This window comes from Sorex araneus, chromosome X (genome assembly GCF_027595985.1).
Source record: "Sorex araneus isolate mSorAra2 chromosome X, mSorAra2.pri, whole genome shotgun sequence".
Lineage (NCBI taxonomy): Eukaryota > Metazoa > Chordata > Mammalia > Eulipotyphla > Soricidae > Sorex > Sorex araneus.
In genome coordinates, this window is record NC_073313.1 from 77,752,487 (window position 1) to 77,767,391 (window position 14,905).

A 14,905-nucleotide genomic window follows, 5' to 3' on the forward strand; every position below is an offset into this window, starting at 1 on the left:
GGTCCCTTAAGCATCAGTTTTAGAAGTTCCTGAAACCACGGGACCCTAGCTGCATTGCATCATGGAACACTTGCCCTGAACCCCTGGCCTACCATGGACTTTCTGAACTCACCACTGCTTGGGAGTCCCCCACCCTAACACATTCACTCCATCATGGGTTTTGGCCAGCTGTGGAAGATCTGATTTTTGTGCACAGAAGAATATAAAGGCATCCCATCGGGACCGGAACAATAGCACAGCGGGTAGGACATTTGCCTTGCACACAGCCGACCTGGGTTCAATCCTTGGCATCCCATATGGTTTCCCCAGCACTGCCAGGAGTAATTCCTGAGGGCATGAGCCAGTAGTAACCCCTGTGCATCGCCGAGTGTGACCCAAAAAAGAAAAAACAAAAGGATCCCATGGACCAGAGGGATAACCTTACCTCCTCTTGGAAGACTGTCAACTTCTCTGTCCCATATTCATTGGCTTCTCGGCTTCTCATGCCTCTGACCTCCCCCACTCCACCCTGAGCACTTAATACATGAGCCACCCTGTAGCAGCTTGCTGTTTCCATCTTGTATTCTCTGAATCTCTGAGGTGTGTGTGTGTGTGTGCATCCAATGAGAAAGCAAGAGACATGAGAACGAGGCCATATCAGCACCAGGTATGTAGCAATTTGGGAGTGCTGTGAAATTGAATTATGGCTGCATCTCTATTCATAATATATATCATTTCCACCAATTAAACAAGGTGACCCTGTTCATTTTTTGTTCTGGTTTTTAGGTTTGCCTATTTGAAATGCAAAGGCTTGCCAACTAGTATAGCTTACAAAGGATAACAGTAATTGTGAAAATGAGAATCATTTCCTTTGGACTCTGCAATGTTCACGGTATCCTTGCTTTTTGTTTGGATTCCCATTCAAATCTCCTTTGTATCTGTATTTTTATAAGAACTGCTCACCTATGCTATAAAAAGCTGAGTACAAGATAATTCTAATAGGAAACACTGCCGTCCTGCAAATTCGAATCTTAACCATTTGCTAGAATGTGCTAGTATTTTGTAGCAATTAGATGTACCAAGTTGAATTGGTCTCCCTCTCCCCCTTCCCCAGTGAAGCACCCTATTGGGTCTTACTGGTAAGAAATAGAATGATGAGCAGTGGGGAGGGTGGTGAAGAAGGTGAAGAACCAAAGGCTGATAAAGAAATATGATGGAAAAGGCAAAATGAGGAGTAAAGTAAACCAAGAAACAGCAGTTTCTGAATCTTACAAAACCCAATTGCTTGACAGATGGAATGTTCCATCTAATTGGTTGAGTTCATCCTATCCACCAAAATTCATAGGATAAAATCCCAGCCCCCAATTTGATGTTATTTTGAGGGATCTTCATGATTGGGGTTAGTGCTCTTACATAAAGGATCTCAGAAGTCACTCAAGACTGTGTAACTTTTGGTTGTGTAAAATCATGAAGTGAGTCCTCATCAGACACTAAATCTATTGGTGACTTGATTTTGGATTTCCATTCATCCAGAATTAAGTGCCATAAGAAGTCAGTTTTGGGTATTTAATTTCTGCTTTGACATAATATGTCAAACTGAGCAAGACACATTCTAAAGAATTAGAACCTCGTGGAGTTGGACAGACAGTACAAGAGTTAAGGGGTTTACCTTATATCCTGCTGACATTGACTCCAATTCCCTGCACCACAGATGGACCTCTGAGCACATTGCCAAGGGTCACTCCTGATCACAGAACCAGAAATAGCCCCTGAGTATGGAGGATGTGGCACCAAACACCAATCCCACCAAAAAGAAACAAAGTTCTTGTGGTGGGGAATGTGCACTGGTGGAGGGATGGGTGTTTGATCATTGTGTGATTGTAACCCAAACATAAAAGCTTGTAACTATCTCACAGTGATTCAACAGAAAGAAAGAAAGAAAGAAAGAAAGAAAGAAAGAAAGAAAGAAAGAAAGAAAGAAAGAAAGAAAGAAAGAAAGAAAGAAAGAAAGAAAGAAAGAAAGAAAGAAAGAAAGAAAGAAAGAAAGAAAGAAAGAGAGGGAGGGAGGGAGGGGGGAGGGAGGGAGGGAGGGAGGGAGGGAGGGAGGAAGGAAGGAAGGAAGGAAGGAAGGAAGGAAGGAAGGAAGGAAGGAAGGAAGGAAGGAAGGAAGGAAGGAAGGAAGGAAGGAAGGAAGGAAGGAAGGAAAAGAAACAGTTATAACTTCTTGCTAGATTGTGCTTTTTTTTTTTTTTTTTTTTTTGCTTTTTGGGTCACACCCAGCGATGCTCAGGGGTTACTCCTGGCTTTGCACTCAGGAGTTACTCCTGGCGGTGCTTGGGGGACCATATGGGATGCCGGGGATCGAACCCGGGTCGGCCGAGTGCAAGGCAAACGCCCTACCCGCTGTGCTATCGCTCCGGCCCCTCTTGCTAGATTGTGCATGGCACCCTAGTGGCTCTATCCAAAATGCACAAATGTGAAAAAAAATGCACAAATGTTCAGAAAGCTCCAGAGTTTGGGTTGAAAAGTAGAGATAAAATCTCATTCCAGCTCTCTTCAAAATGAAACCCATCTCATGAATAACTGAAACTTGTTTATGATCTTTCAGTGGCTGAGAGAGAGATGGAGGGACAGAGAGATACATAGACAGACACAAGAGAGGCACACACAGAGGGGGGCACAGAGTAAGTGACAGCATGCAGACATTATAGATCTCCTGTTAGGAGCCCATAGCATAGCATCATCAGTGAAAGAGTCTTGAAAAAGACAAACATGAATCTGATTTAGTGTCAATCCAGCTAGCGATTGACAGAGCATAGAAAGGACAGAAGAATATGTTAAAAGACATCATGGGGGGGCTGGAGCGATAGCACAGCGGGTAGGGCGTTTGCCTTGCACGCGGCCGACCCGGGTTCAAATCCCAGCATCCCATATGGTCCCCTGAGCACCGCCAGGGGTAATTCCTGAGTGCAGAGCCAGGAGTAACCCCTGTGCATCGCCAGGTGTGACCCAAAAAAGAAAAAAAAAAGACATCATGGGGATGTTCTTTATGAAACCTCCCCGAATAGTGTTTCAGAGAAAGAAAGACTTCAGAGCACATACAAGGATGGACTTAGCTCTCTAGGTGTCTAGGTATCTCATTCTATTTCCATACTGTATATAATATATACATATATGCATGCATATTTATTTATATGTACATTTATACATATATACATATTTATATGTTTATATATACATTTATATATCTACTCATCACAGTCACCTTTTTTGTAACCATTTTTGTGATTACAAATGCATTAGCTCTGAGAAAAAATACAAATATAAATTAAATATAACTGATATCACATGGATATAATCAGGAACACTGTGGGTCTGTGAAGTTATAGAACTAATGGTCTTATGTCTTCAGCAAATAAATTGGAGAGAGACAAGAGGATATAAAAACGTAGATAAAAAAAGACAAATAAATAAATCGAATCAGAAATGAAAAGGGGGACATCATAACAGAAACCAGTGAGATTCAAAAGATCATTAGAGACTACTTTGAAGGTCTATATGCCACAAAACAAGAGAACCTAAAAGAAATGGATGAATTCCTTGACTCCTACAATCTCCCAAGTCTGAACAAATAAGACTTGGAATACTTGAATAGACCCATTAATGTTAAGGAAATTGAAACTGTAATAAAAAATCTCCCCAAAAGCAAAAGCCCAGACCCAGATGGATTCACTGGTAAATTCTTTCAAACATTCCAAGAAGACCTGTTGCCAATTTTCCTCAAGCTTTTCCAGGAAATTGAAAAAACAGGAACTCTCCCAAACAGTTTCTATGAAGCACACATCGCCCTAATACCAAAAGCAAACAAAGACACCACTAAGAAAGAAAATTATAGACCAATATCCCTGATGAACACCGATGCGAAGATCCTCAACAAAATACTAGCAAATAGGATCCAACAACTCATCAAGAAGATCATACACCATGACCAAGTGGGATTCATCCCGGGGATGCAGGGATGGTTTAACATCCGGAAATCAATCAACATAATCCATCATATCAACAAAAGTAAAGATAAAAACCATATGATCATATCAATAGATGCAGAGAAAGCATTCGACAAGATTCAACACCCGTTCATGATGAAAACTCTCACCAAAATGGGTTTTGGAGGAACTTTCCTCAAGATAGTCGAAGCCATCTACCACAAGCCTACGGCAAGCATTATTCACAATGGAGAAAAACTAAGGGCCTTTCCTCTAAGATCAGGCACAAGACAAGGATGCCCACTCTCACCACTTCTCTTCAATATAGTACTGGAAGTACTTGCGATAGCTGTTAGAAAAGAAAAAGAGATCAAGGGCATCCAGATAGGAAAGGAAGAATTCAAACTCTCACTATTTGCAGATGATATGATACTATATCTAGAGGAGCCCAGAGCCTCTACTAAGAAACTCTTAGAAACAATAGACTTATACAGTAAAGTTGCAGGCTACAAAATCAATACGCAAAAATTCATGGCTTTCCTATATACAAACAATGAGGCAGAGGAAAGGGACACGAAAAAAGCAATCCCATTCACAATCGTGCCCCAGAAAATCAAGTACCTTGGAATCAGCTTAACCAAGGATGTAAAAGACCTCTACAAAGAAAACTATAAAACGCTACTCCATGAAATAAAAGAAGACATGAGAAAATGGAAACATATACCGTGCTCATGGATAGGGAGAATCAATATTGTCAAAATGACAATACTCCCCAAAGCATTATACAGATTCAACGCGATCCCTATAAGTATACCCATGACATTCTTCAAAGAAATGGATCAAGCAATCCTAAAATTCATATGGAACAACAAACGCCCACGGATAGCTAAAACAATTCTTGGGAAAAAGATGATGGGAGGAATCACCCTCCCCAACCTCAAACTCTACTACAAAGCAGTATCAATTAAAACAGCATGGTACTAAAACAAAGGCAGAGCTGTAGACCAATGGAACAGGGTGGAATATCCCTACACACAACCCCAAATGTATGATCATCTAATCTTTGATAAGGGAGCAAGAGATGTGAAGTGGAACAAGGAAAGTCTCTTCAACAAATGGTGCTGGAACAACTGGACAACCACATGCAAAAAAATGGGCTTAGACCTTGACCTGACACCATGCACAAAAGTCAGATCAAAATGGATTAAAGACCTCAACATTCGACCACAAACCATAAGGTACATTGAAGACAAGGTCGGCAAAACCCTCCACGATATTGAAGATAAAGGTATCTTCAAAGGTGACACAGAACTAAGCAATCTAGTAAAAACAGAGATCAACAAATGGGACTACATTAAACTAAAAAGCTTCTGCACCGCAAAAGATACAGTGACCAGAATCCAAAGACTATCCACAGAATGGGAAAGGACATTTACACAATACCCATCAGATAAGGGGTTGATATCAATGGTATATAAAGCACTGGTTGAACTCTACAAGAAGAAAACATCCAACCCCATCAAAAAATGGGGCAAAGAAATGAACAGAAACTTTAACAAGGAAGAAATACGAATGGCCAAAAGGCACATGAAAAAGTGCTCTACATCACTAATCATCAGAGAGATGCAGATCAAAACAAGCACGAGATACCACCTCACACACACATCCAAAAGAACAAAAGCAACCGCTGTTGGAGAGGATGTGGGGAGAAAGGGACCCTTCTACACTGCTGGTGGGAATGCCGACTGGTTCAGCCCTTCTGGAAAACAATATGGACGACTCTCAAAAAATTAGAGGTTGAGCTCCCATTTGACCCAGCAATACCACTGCTGGGAATATATCCCAGAGAGGCAAAAAAGTATAATCGAAACAACATCTGCACATGTATGTTCATCGCAGCACTATTTACAATAGCCAGAATCTGGAAAAAACCCGAATGCCCTAGAACGGATGACTGGTTGAGGAAACTTTGGTACATCTATACAATGGAATACTATGCAGCTGTCAGAAAAAAAAGGAGGTCATGAATTTTGTATTTAAGTGGATGGGCATGAAAAGTTTCATGCTGAGTGAAATGAGTCAGAAAGAAAGAGACAGACATAGAAAGATTGCACTCATCTAGGGTATATAGAATAACAGAGTGGGAGACTAACACCCAAGAATTGTAGAAATAAGTACTAGGAGGTTGACTCCATGGCTTGGAGGCTGGCCTCACATTCTGGGGAAAGGGCAACTCAGAGAAGGGATCACCAACTATAATGTAGTCGAAGGCCATGTGGGGGAAGGGAATTGCGGGCTGAATGAGGGCTAGAGACTGAGCACAGTGGCCACTCAACACCTTTATTGCAAACCACAACAGCTAATTAGAGAGAGAGAACAGAAGGGAATGCCCTGCCACAGTGGCAGGGCGGGGTGGGGGGAGATGGGATCGGGGAGGGTGGGAGGGATGCTGGGTTTACTGGTGGTGGAGAATGGGCACTGGTGAAGGGATGGGTTCCCGAACTTTGTATGAGGGAAGCATAAGCACAAAAGTGTATAAATCTGTAAATGTTCCCTCACGGTGATTCACTAATTAAAAATAAATAAATTAATTAAAAAAAAGACAAATAGGGGTTGGAGTGATAGCACAGCAGATAGGGTGTTTGCCTTGCACATGGCCAAGCAGGGTTCGATTCCTAGCATCCCATATGGTCCCTGAAGCACTTCCAGGAGTAATTCCTAAGTTCATGAGCCAGGAGTAACCCTTGTGCATTGCCGGGTGTGACCCAAAAAGTAAAAAAAAATTAAAAAGACAAATATATAGTAGTAGGAAATGTACACTGGTGGAAGGATGGATGTTGGAATATTGTATGACTGAAACCTAATCTTGAACAGCTTTGTAACTATATCTCATGGTGATTCAATAAAAAATAAAAATTTAAAAAAAATTAAATACAGGGGGCTGGAGCGATAGCACAGCGTTTAGGGCATTTGCCTTGCACGAGGCTAACCCGGGTTCGATTCCTAGCATCCCATATGGTCCCCTGAGCACTGTGCATCGCCAGGTGTGACCCAAAAAGCAAAAAAAAAATTAAATACAAATATATATCAAGTAGTCACAATATGTGGACCTTACTTTGATCCAGATCTAATAAACTTTATGGCATCTAACAAATCATGTGAATTTTAAATATTCATTGAATACCCTATGGTATTAATGTATTGTTAGTTTGCATATGACAGTGGCATTGTATCAAGGAATGATCTCAGTACTTAGTCCTATACTACGTTCTTCCCCACGTGAGGAGTTCCTTTGCTTTCTCTTCTATTTTTCAATAAACTTTTCTACTTTCTTATAAAAGGAACAAAGTATGATATCAGAGTTTTGCTTCAAAATCCTCTAAAGGTGAATAATTGTAACAGTATTATTCATAACAGCTCAAAAGTGAAAACAACCCAAATGTCTATTAACTGATGAGTAGATAAACAAAATGTGGTATAGTTAAACAAGGTAATATCACTCAGCAGTAAAACAAATGTACAAATTACTGATTTATGATACCACAACTTTGAATCATTACATTAAGGGACCAGAGAGATAGATAGTACAGGAGTTAAGTTTCTTGCCTTCCATGTGGCTGACATCCCTTTGATCCCCCGCATGGCATATGGTTCCCAAAACAGAACCAGGAATGAGCATAGAGCCAAAATAAAACCTTGAGTACCACCAAGTGTGGATCTAAAATAAAATATGTTATGTTAAATAATTACATCAATCATAAGAAGCTAGATGCAAAGTCTAATTATTATATGATTCCATTTTTGTAAAATGTACAGAAAAGGCAAACTATAGACAGGAAAATGAGTGGCTGAAAAAACTCGGGATGGCAGGCAGAATCAAGGAAGTGAGCACAAGGAATATCTTTGGAGTGATAAAAAATGTTGTAAAACTAGATGTGTTATTTGTAATATTCTGAAAATTTACTAAAAGCCATTGTGTTTTACACTTATAATGGGTGAATTTTATGGTTTGCAAATTATGCTTCAATAAAGCTATTTCATTTTTAGTGCTCCAGGCGCTGGGAGGAGAGAGTGGGTAGAAATTTAATGAAACAAGATTGGCCATGATAATTGCTTAAGTTGGGTGATAAGTACGTGGGCTTATTAAGGTGATTGTCATATTGGTGGTGGGAAATGTACACTGATGAAGACCATCGTATGAGTAAAACCCAATCACCAAATAACTTTGCAATTGTGTATATCATGGTGACTCAATTTTTAAGGGGGAAATAAAGAAAAAAATAAGGTGACTGTCTTTAATTCTGCATATGTTTGAGAATATTCACAATAAAAATGGCCAGAACACAATAAAATTAAAAAAAATGTAAATGGTCAGCTCACAGTCATTTATTCAATACAAATGTCTCTCCCCCACCCAGGCTCCCAGCCTGAGAGCCAATGTTTAAGTTGGCAGAGACCTTAAGGACAGTAATCACATAAGTATTCAATAGATGCAAGAGGAGCAAAGGCTGTGCTAAAGTCATGACAATCATCTATTCTATTCTTTTCTAAGTTTCCTTCTCCATTTAAAAGACCCTACACTGTTTGATTCTATTCTTTCCTGGGGCATTTTTACCTGTTATCTATTCTATTCTTTGATTTTTGATAGCCAGATCATAAACTAAAAGACCTAAACTGTTTTTGCTAAAGGGACTATTCCTTGTTTTTCCTTTTTGGGGTTTTTTTTGTTAGGGGGACAATTTCTCATACAAATTCTAGAATAAATTGTCTTAATGGCCTGGCTTCTGGCAAGCCCACTCTTAGAGCCTTTGATGCTCAATGAGATAGGGACTACTATTGGATCAGGTGACCCTTTCTGATCCATGCAATCACACTCAAAACAAAAATCAGAAAACCCACACACCATAATATGACCTTAGTTCTCTGAGGACACTGGAATAGAAAGCTAGCTGACATTAATAGCAGCACTGTCATCCCATTGGTTCATCGATTTGTTCAAGTGTGCACCAGTAACTTCTCCATTGTGAGAATTGTTGTTACTGTTTTTGGCATATTGAATACGCCACGGGTAGCTTACCAGGCTCTGCCGTGCAGGTGGGATACTCTCAGTAGTTGCCGAGCTCTCCGAGAGGGGTGGAGGAATCAAACCCTGGTCGGCCGTGAGCAAGGTAAACACCCTACCCCTGTGTTATCGCTCCAGCCTGGGAGAGTCATAGTATGGTCTGCCAAACTAGAATAAGGGGGAAAAAATGTAGTGTGCCCATGCTAGCATTAAATAGCAGAAGTTAAAGAATAAGCCCAGGGGTTAGAGAGATAGTACAGCAGGTAAGTTTCTTGTCTTGCAGGCCAAGAGTAACCCTTGAGCTTCGACAGGGGTGGTCCAAAAACAAAAACAAAAGATAAGAAAAGAATAATCTCAGTTCTGGAAAAATGGCTCAAAGGACTAGTGTGGAGGTGGCTGGAGTGATAGCACAGCAGGTAGGGCGTTTGTTTGCCTTGCACTCGGCTGACCTGGATTCAAATCCCAGCATCCCATGTAGTCCCCTGAGCACCGCTAGGAATAATTCCTGAGTGCAGAGCAAGGAGTTACCCCTGTGCATGGCCAGGTGTGACCCAAAAAGCAAAAAGGACTAGTGTGTATACTTTGTACATGGGAGGGCTGGGTTCAATCCCCAGTGCTACATTATCCCTTGAGCACCAGAAAAGCTCGCCCTGAGCAATGAGCTATGACTAGTCCTTAGGAACCAATAGGTATGGCCCAACCTCCACCCCACCAAAATAAGAACACATCCAACTTTTGTGAACTACAAGAATTCGAGGAATTCTCGGCAACCTACAAAGTTCACTGATTCATCAGGTTAACTATGCTTGACAGCACTTTCATTCTCCTAAAATCCCTTGCCCAGAATGTGATGAGATAAATCTAAGAAGAAAGAAAAATGTCTATGTGTTCCCTTATCTTCCCTGACCTGCTTATGGTGGGTCAAGTAAGGAACGGCAAGTGGCTCATTAGTAGTTCACTCTGATCACCTCTTAAGTGGTTGATTATAAGAATTTCCCTGGTAATTACCCCCTGAACACATCTACAACCACCCACAGAAGTGGTATGTTGGCTCAGGCAGGAAAGTGCCACAACTGAGCAAAGAAAGCTATTTCAGCTCCAAGCCCCTTTGACTTGCCCCACTTGAATACACCACAGGAAAGTAGGACTCTTCCTGCTACAGTTACACTGCAGCTGCCACTCCAGTTCTTTGACTGGGTCAATAATGAGGGTACATATATGAAGCCAAAGCTGACACAATTCCAATTAGCTATGCCCTTTTTTTCTTCTACCTGTTGGCTTCAAGGGTGTTTTTCTCAGTATTGGTACTAGTCTCGCCGAAGCTCTTTTACAAACACCATGTCTTCTATAGTTACTCTCTGTAATTGTTCCGCATGTGGGTGAGTATGGACCCACCTGGGCCAAACTTAAGTACAGAAAGTAAGGATCTGCATACATCAAGCAACAGTTCAGTACCCTGTATGCAGTTTCTTCTAATCTCCATTCTCTGGATCCCAAAATTCACATCACATTTTCCACAGCTCTGTAGCAAATAGGGAGCAAGCTCTCCAAGGGAAATCGTGACATCTTCATAAAATGAGATATTAGAATGAGAGAGGAGAACATTTACTGGAGCAGAGCGTTCCTGCACTCTAGACTCTGTATAATATCTTTATAGGTCATGAACCCCCTACACTTGGGTTCAGATTTATGGGTGTCAGCAGATGCCCAAGTCTGACACAATGAATTCCAATTAGCTGACCCCTTTTTTGGGTACATACATAAGCGTGTACATGCATGCTTATGTGTGTATATACATTTTTTTCAGCAAAAATCTTTTGTAAGATTCTCAATAGCATCTGCTGAAAATAAAACTTAAGTATTTAGGGGCCAGAAGGTTGGAGGACCCATTCAGGTTGGAAGATGCAAACTGAAAGTAGACTATCTGCCGAACATGAAGGCCACTCAATACCTCTATTGCAAACTACAACACCCAAAAAGAGAGAGAACAAAAGGGAATGCCCTGCCGCAGAGGCAGGGTGGGGTGGTGGGGCATGGGGTGGGGGTGGTGAGAGGGATACTGGGATCATTGGTGGAGGTGAATGGGCACTGGTGGAGGGATGGGTAAACGATCACTGTATAAGTGAAATGCAAACACAAAAGTTCATAAGTTTGTAACTGTACATCACAGTGATTCTCTAATAAAATTTAAAAAAAGAATTCAGGGGCCAGAGCGATAGTACAGATAATAGGGCATTTGTCCTGCACACAGCCGACCCAAGTTTGATCCCCAGCATCCCATATGGCTCCCCAAGTGCTGCCAGGAGTGCAGAACCAGGAGTGACCCGGGTGTGACCCAAAAAGCAAAAAAGGTAAAGTATAATTACTCTTCAATGGGGCCAAGCCTGGTTCTATCTCAACATTTCATAAGGTTTCACAGACACCACCAGGAGTGATCCCTGAGCACAGAGCCAAGAGTAAGCTCTGATGGAGCACAGCTTAGTATGGCCCCAAAACCAAATAAAAAACTATAAACAAAAATTTAAAATTAATAAATGTACTTCTGATTCTAAAAGTTTATTTCCAGAATATATACATATATATTTCCAGTTAATATATTTTCTAATATATGTGATCATTAGGAAATGCTTAAGGGAACAAAAAATGTTAAAAAGGAAATGCTGAAGGTTTGGAGAGATAGTACAGTGGGTAGGGCTTTTGCCTTGCATGTCGCCTACTAGGGTTCAATCCCTAGCACCCCATAAGGTCCCCCATCTACAGGGTATCTCCAGGGTAATTCCTGAGAGAAGAACCAGGAGTAACACCTAAGCACCACCAGGTGTGCTCCCCGACAAAGAAAAAAAGAATTACTATTATTGATGGCCTGGACTGGAGATAAGATAAAAGCATGAAGTCTTAGGGTAGGAGCAATGGTATGGGGGGTGGTGTTTGCCTTGCACGCAGCCAACCCAGGTTCCATCTTCAGCGTCCCATATGGTCCCCCAAGTACTGCCAGGAATAATTTCTGAGTTCAGAGCCAGGAGCAACCCCTGAGCATAGCTGAGTGTGACCCAAAAGGAAAATAGAAATATGAAGTCTCTTGGATACTTTGAGCGTGTAGATGTGAGGTGATTGTGTATATCAAAACCATAAGACTCAACACTATGGAGCCAGAGAGACAGTACAGTTTGCCTGCAGCTGACCTGGGTTGGATCCCCGCCGTCCCATATGGTCCCTCAAGTATTGCCAGGCATGATCCCTGAGCACAGAGCCAGGAGTAACTCCTGGATATGCACTCAGGAATTATTCCTGGCAGGCCCAGGGGATCATTTAAGATTCCAGCTATTAAACCCAGATGGGCCACAAACAGGACAATAATCGTCCCACTATACTATCTCTCTAGCCCAAGGTCTATACACTTAGAAAACATCTTGGTAAATAATCCAAGGTAGGAGAGCAGGAGGAAAACTAAGGACATTGGTGGAAGTGGACACTGTTGAAGGGATTGTTTTTGGAACACTGAATATATAAAACCCAATTGTGAATACCTTTGTATCTTTGTAATTCACAGTGATTAAATTTTAAAAAATGAAATTTTAAAAATTCAGGTGTTGGGACTGGAGCAATAGTACAATGGGTAGGGCATGTCCCTTGCATGAGACTAACCCTGCTTTGATTCCCAGCATTCCATATGGTCCTCCAAGCACCACCAGGAGTAATTACTGAGCATGAGCCAGGAGTAACCCCTGTGCATCACTAAGTGTTACCCAAAAAGCAAAATAAAAAAAATCCAGGGGTTGCCTGGAGCAGTAGCACGGGTTTGTGCATTTGCCTTGCACAGGGCACACCGAGGTCTGGTCTCCGGCATCCCATATAGTCCCACGAGTCTGAGTGATACCTGAGTGCAGTGCTAGGAGTAAGTCTTAAGCACCGCCGGGTGTGACTCCCCATCCCCCCCAAAAAAAAACACAAAAAATCCAGGGTAATATTTGCCAATAACCCAAACTACCAAAAACTTTGGAACAACTAAGTAGCCAAGCAAAGGAGAGAGGTGAACAATATGAAAGGAAAAAAGTTCTTTCTTCAAATGGAAAGGTGATTTAAGCAAAGGGGACAAAGATACTCCCTGAAAATGAGAGAGTAGAGACAAACTAAAATAGGGTGTCAAGTACAAAAGAACCAAAGAAAAGTGTCTGAAAGCCAAAACTACGAGCTTCTTGAGGTATAGTCTAGGAAGAATCCAGAAAGATGTTCAGGGAGGCCAACACACCATTTGAAATATCAGCCATACCCGGGAGGCTAAAAAGTGAACAGATACCAAATAGAGTGTCACTGATATCACCATCTTCTACACTCAGATTGTGTCAATTTCTTGGATGTCCTAAGAGTACAGAAAAGCTTAAATCAACAGCCTTCACTGGTAAACTGTTACCATGAAACTAGACTGAAGGGTTCAACCTATATTTACCAAGGACCCCCAAGACAAAGGTTGACAGCTTTTTGATACCATTTCCTTATATGAATAAGTTTCATTCCTCATTAGGCTTCTAAAGATATTCCCATGGCACAAAGTGGGAAATAAAAAAAAAATGAACAAAATATAAATTCAATGATCATTTTAATAAAAGACTACATCACACCTGACCAATCTATGAAATATTTAAGCAGTAAAATTACGCCTAAGTAAAGGAGAGTGTGAGAACAGAAGTTCAAATCTTAGTTGGATTGGGGGTACAGTTGTATCATGGATAAGCATTAAGCAAAAAAAAAAACACTGTAAACAAGGATAAATCTGAGTAGCTTCTCTCAGGAGAGCTGTGAAGACAATGAAGCTTCCCACCAACTTACCCACTTAAGATGGATGGAGAAGATCTATCTAATTTGAATTACTTGAAAATTATGTGTAAATGAGCCTACTAAATAAACTTCCGGTTTCCAGGCAACACGCAATCCTTCTGGGTAGTAGCGTGTTAAGCTCTTTGGACTAAATTGCAGGAAGATGCTGAGAGGCTGTGTATGTGGGCTGAAAATTAGGAAGTGAGCATCAGTGTAGGCAGGGAAGTGCAAGATAAAGCACTGAGAAAAAAGAACCCCATTAACAACTCCAAATAACACACCAGGTGGGCAAGCATACTGTTTAAAAAAAACTTTGGGACATCCACATGAAAATTAAAGGGTTAACTCTGTTATAAGACTGATAAAGTGATACCGTGGTCTTGCACTCAAGCTTTTTCTTCTCTTGAGAGATGAGAGGAGTCGGTCCCAGAGACAGAGCCAGGACTAAACCTCAGGTGAGAATATGTCACCAGAAGCACAGCCATTTGACGAGAGGTCCAAAGATCCTGGTATGCAGCAAAGGGTTTCAAATCAGACACATTCAAGTCCTATCTCCAATTTTAGCTGTGTGCAAATTAAACAAGCCGCATGATCTTTTAGAGGCTTGGGCACCTCAACTGTAAGCTAGGAATCTGGGGCTAGGTCGTTATAAGGATTAAAGATATTTTTTAAAGTGCTCTACAAAAGAGACTGAATAAAAATTTCCTTCCAAGGAAGTCACAAATGACAGTATGCATATGGAAATTGGTCATTGGTCTTCAAGAAATGCAGATGAAAACCACAATGAAATACTGCTTCACGGTCACTAGGATGATTATGATAATTTTTTTAAATGGGAAGTAAAAAGTATTGTTGAAGAAGCATGTAAAATGGTGCTGCTGTCATGAAAACAATGTAGCAGGTTCTTTTTTTTTCTTTTTGGGTCACACCCGATGATGCAAAGGGGCCACTCCTGGCTCTGAACTCAGGAATTACCCCTGGCGGTGCTCAGGGGACCATATGGGGTGCTGGGAATCAAACCTGGGTCAGCCGCATGCAAGGCAAATGCCCTACCCACTGTGCT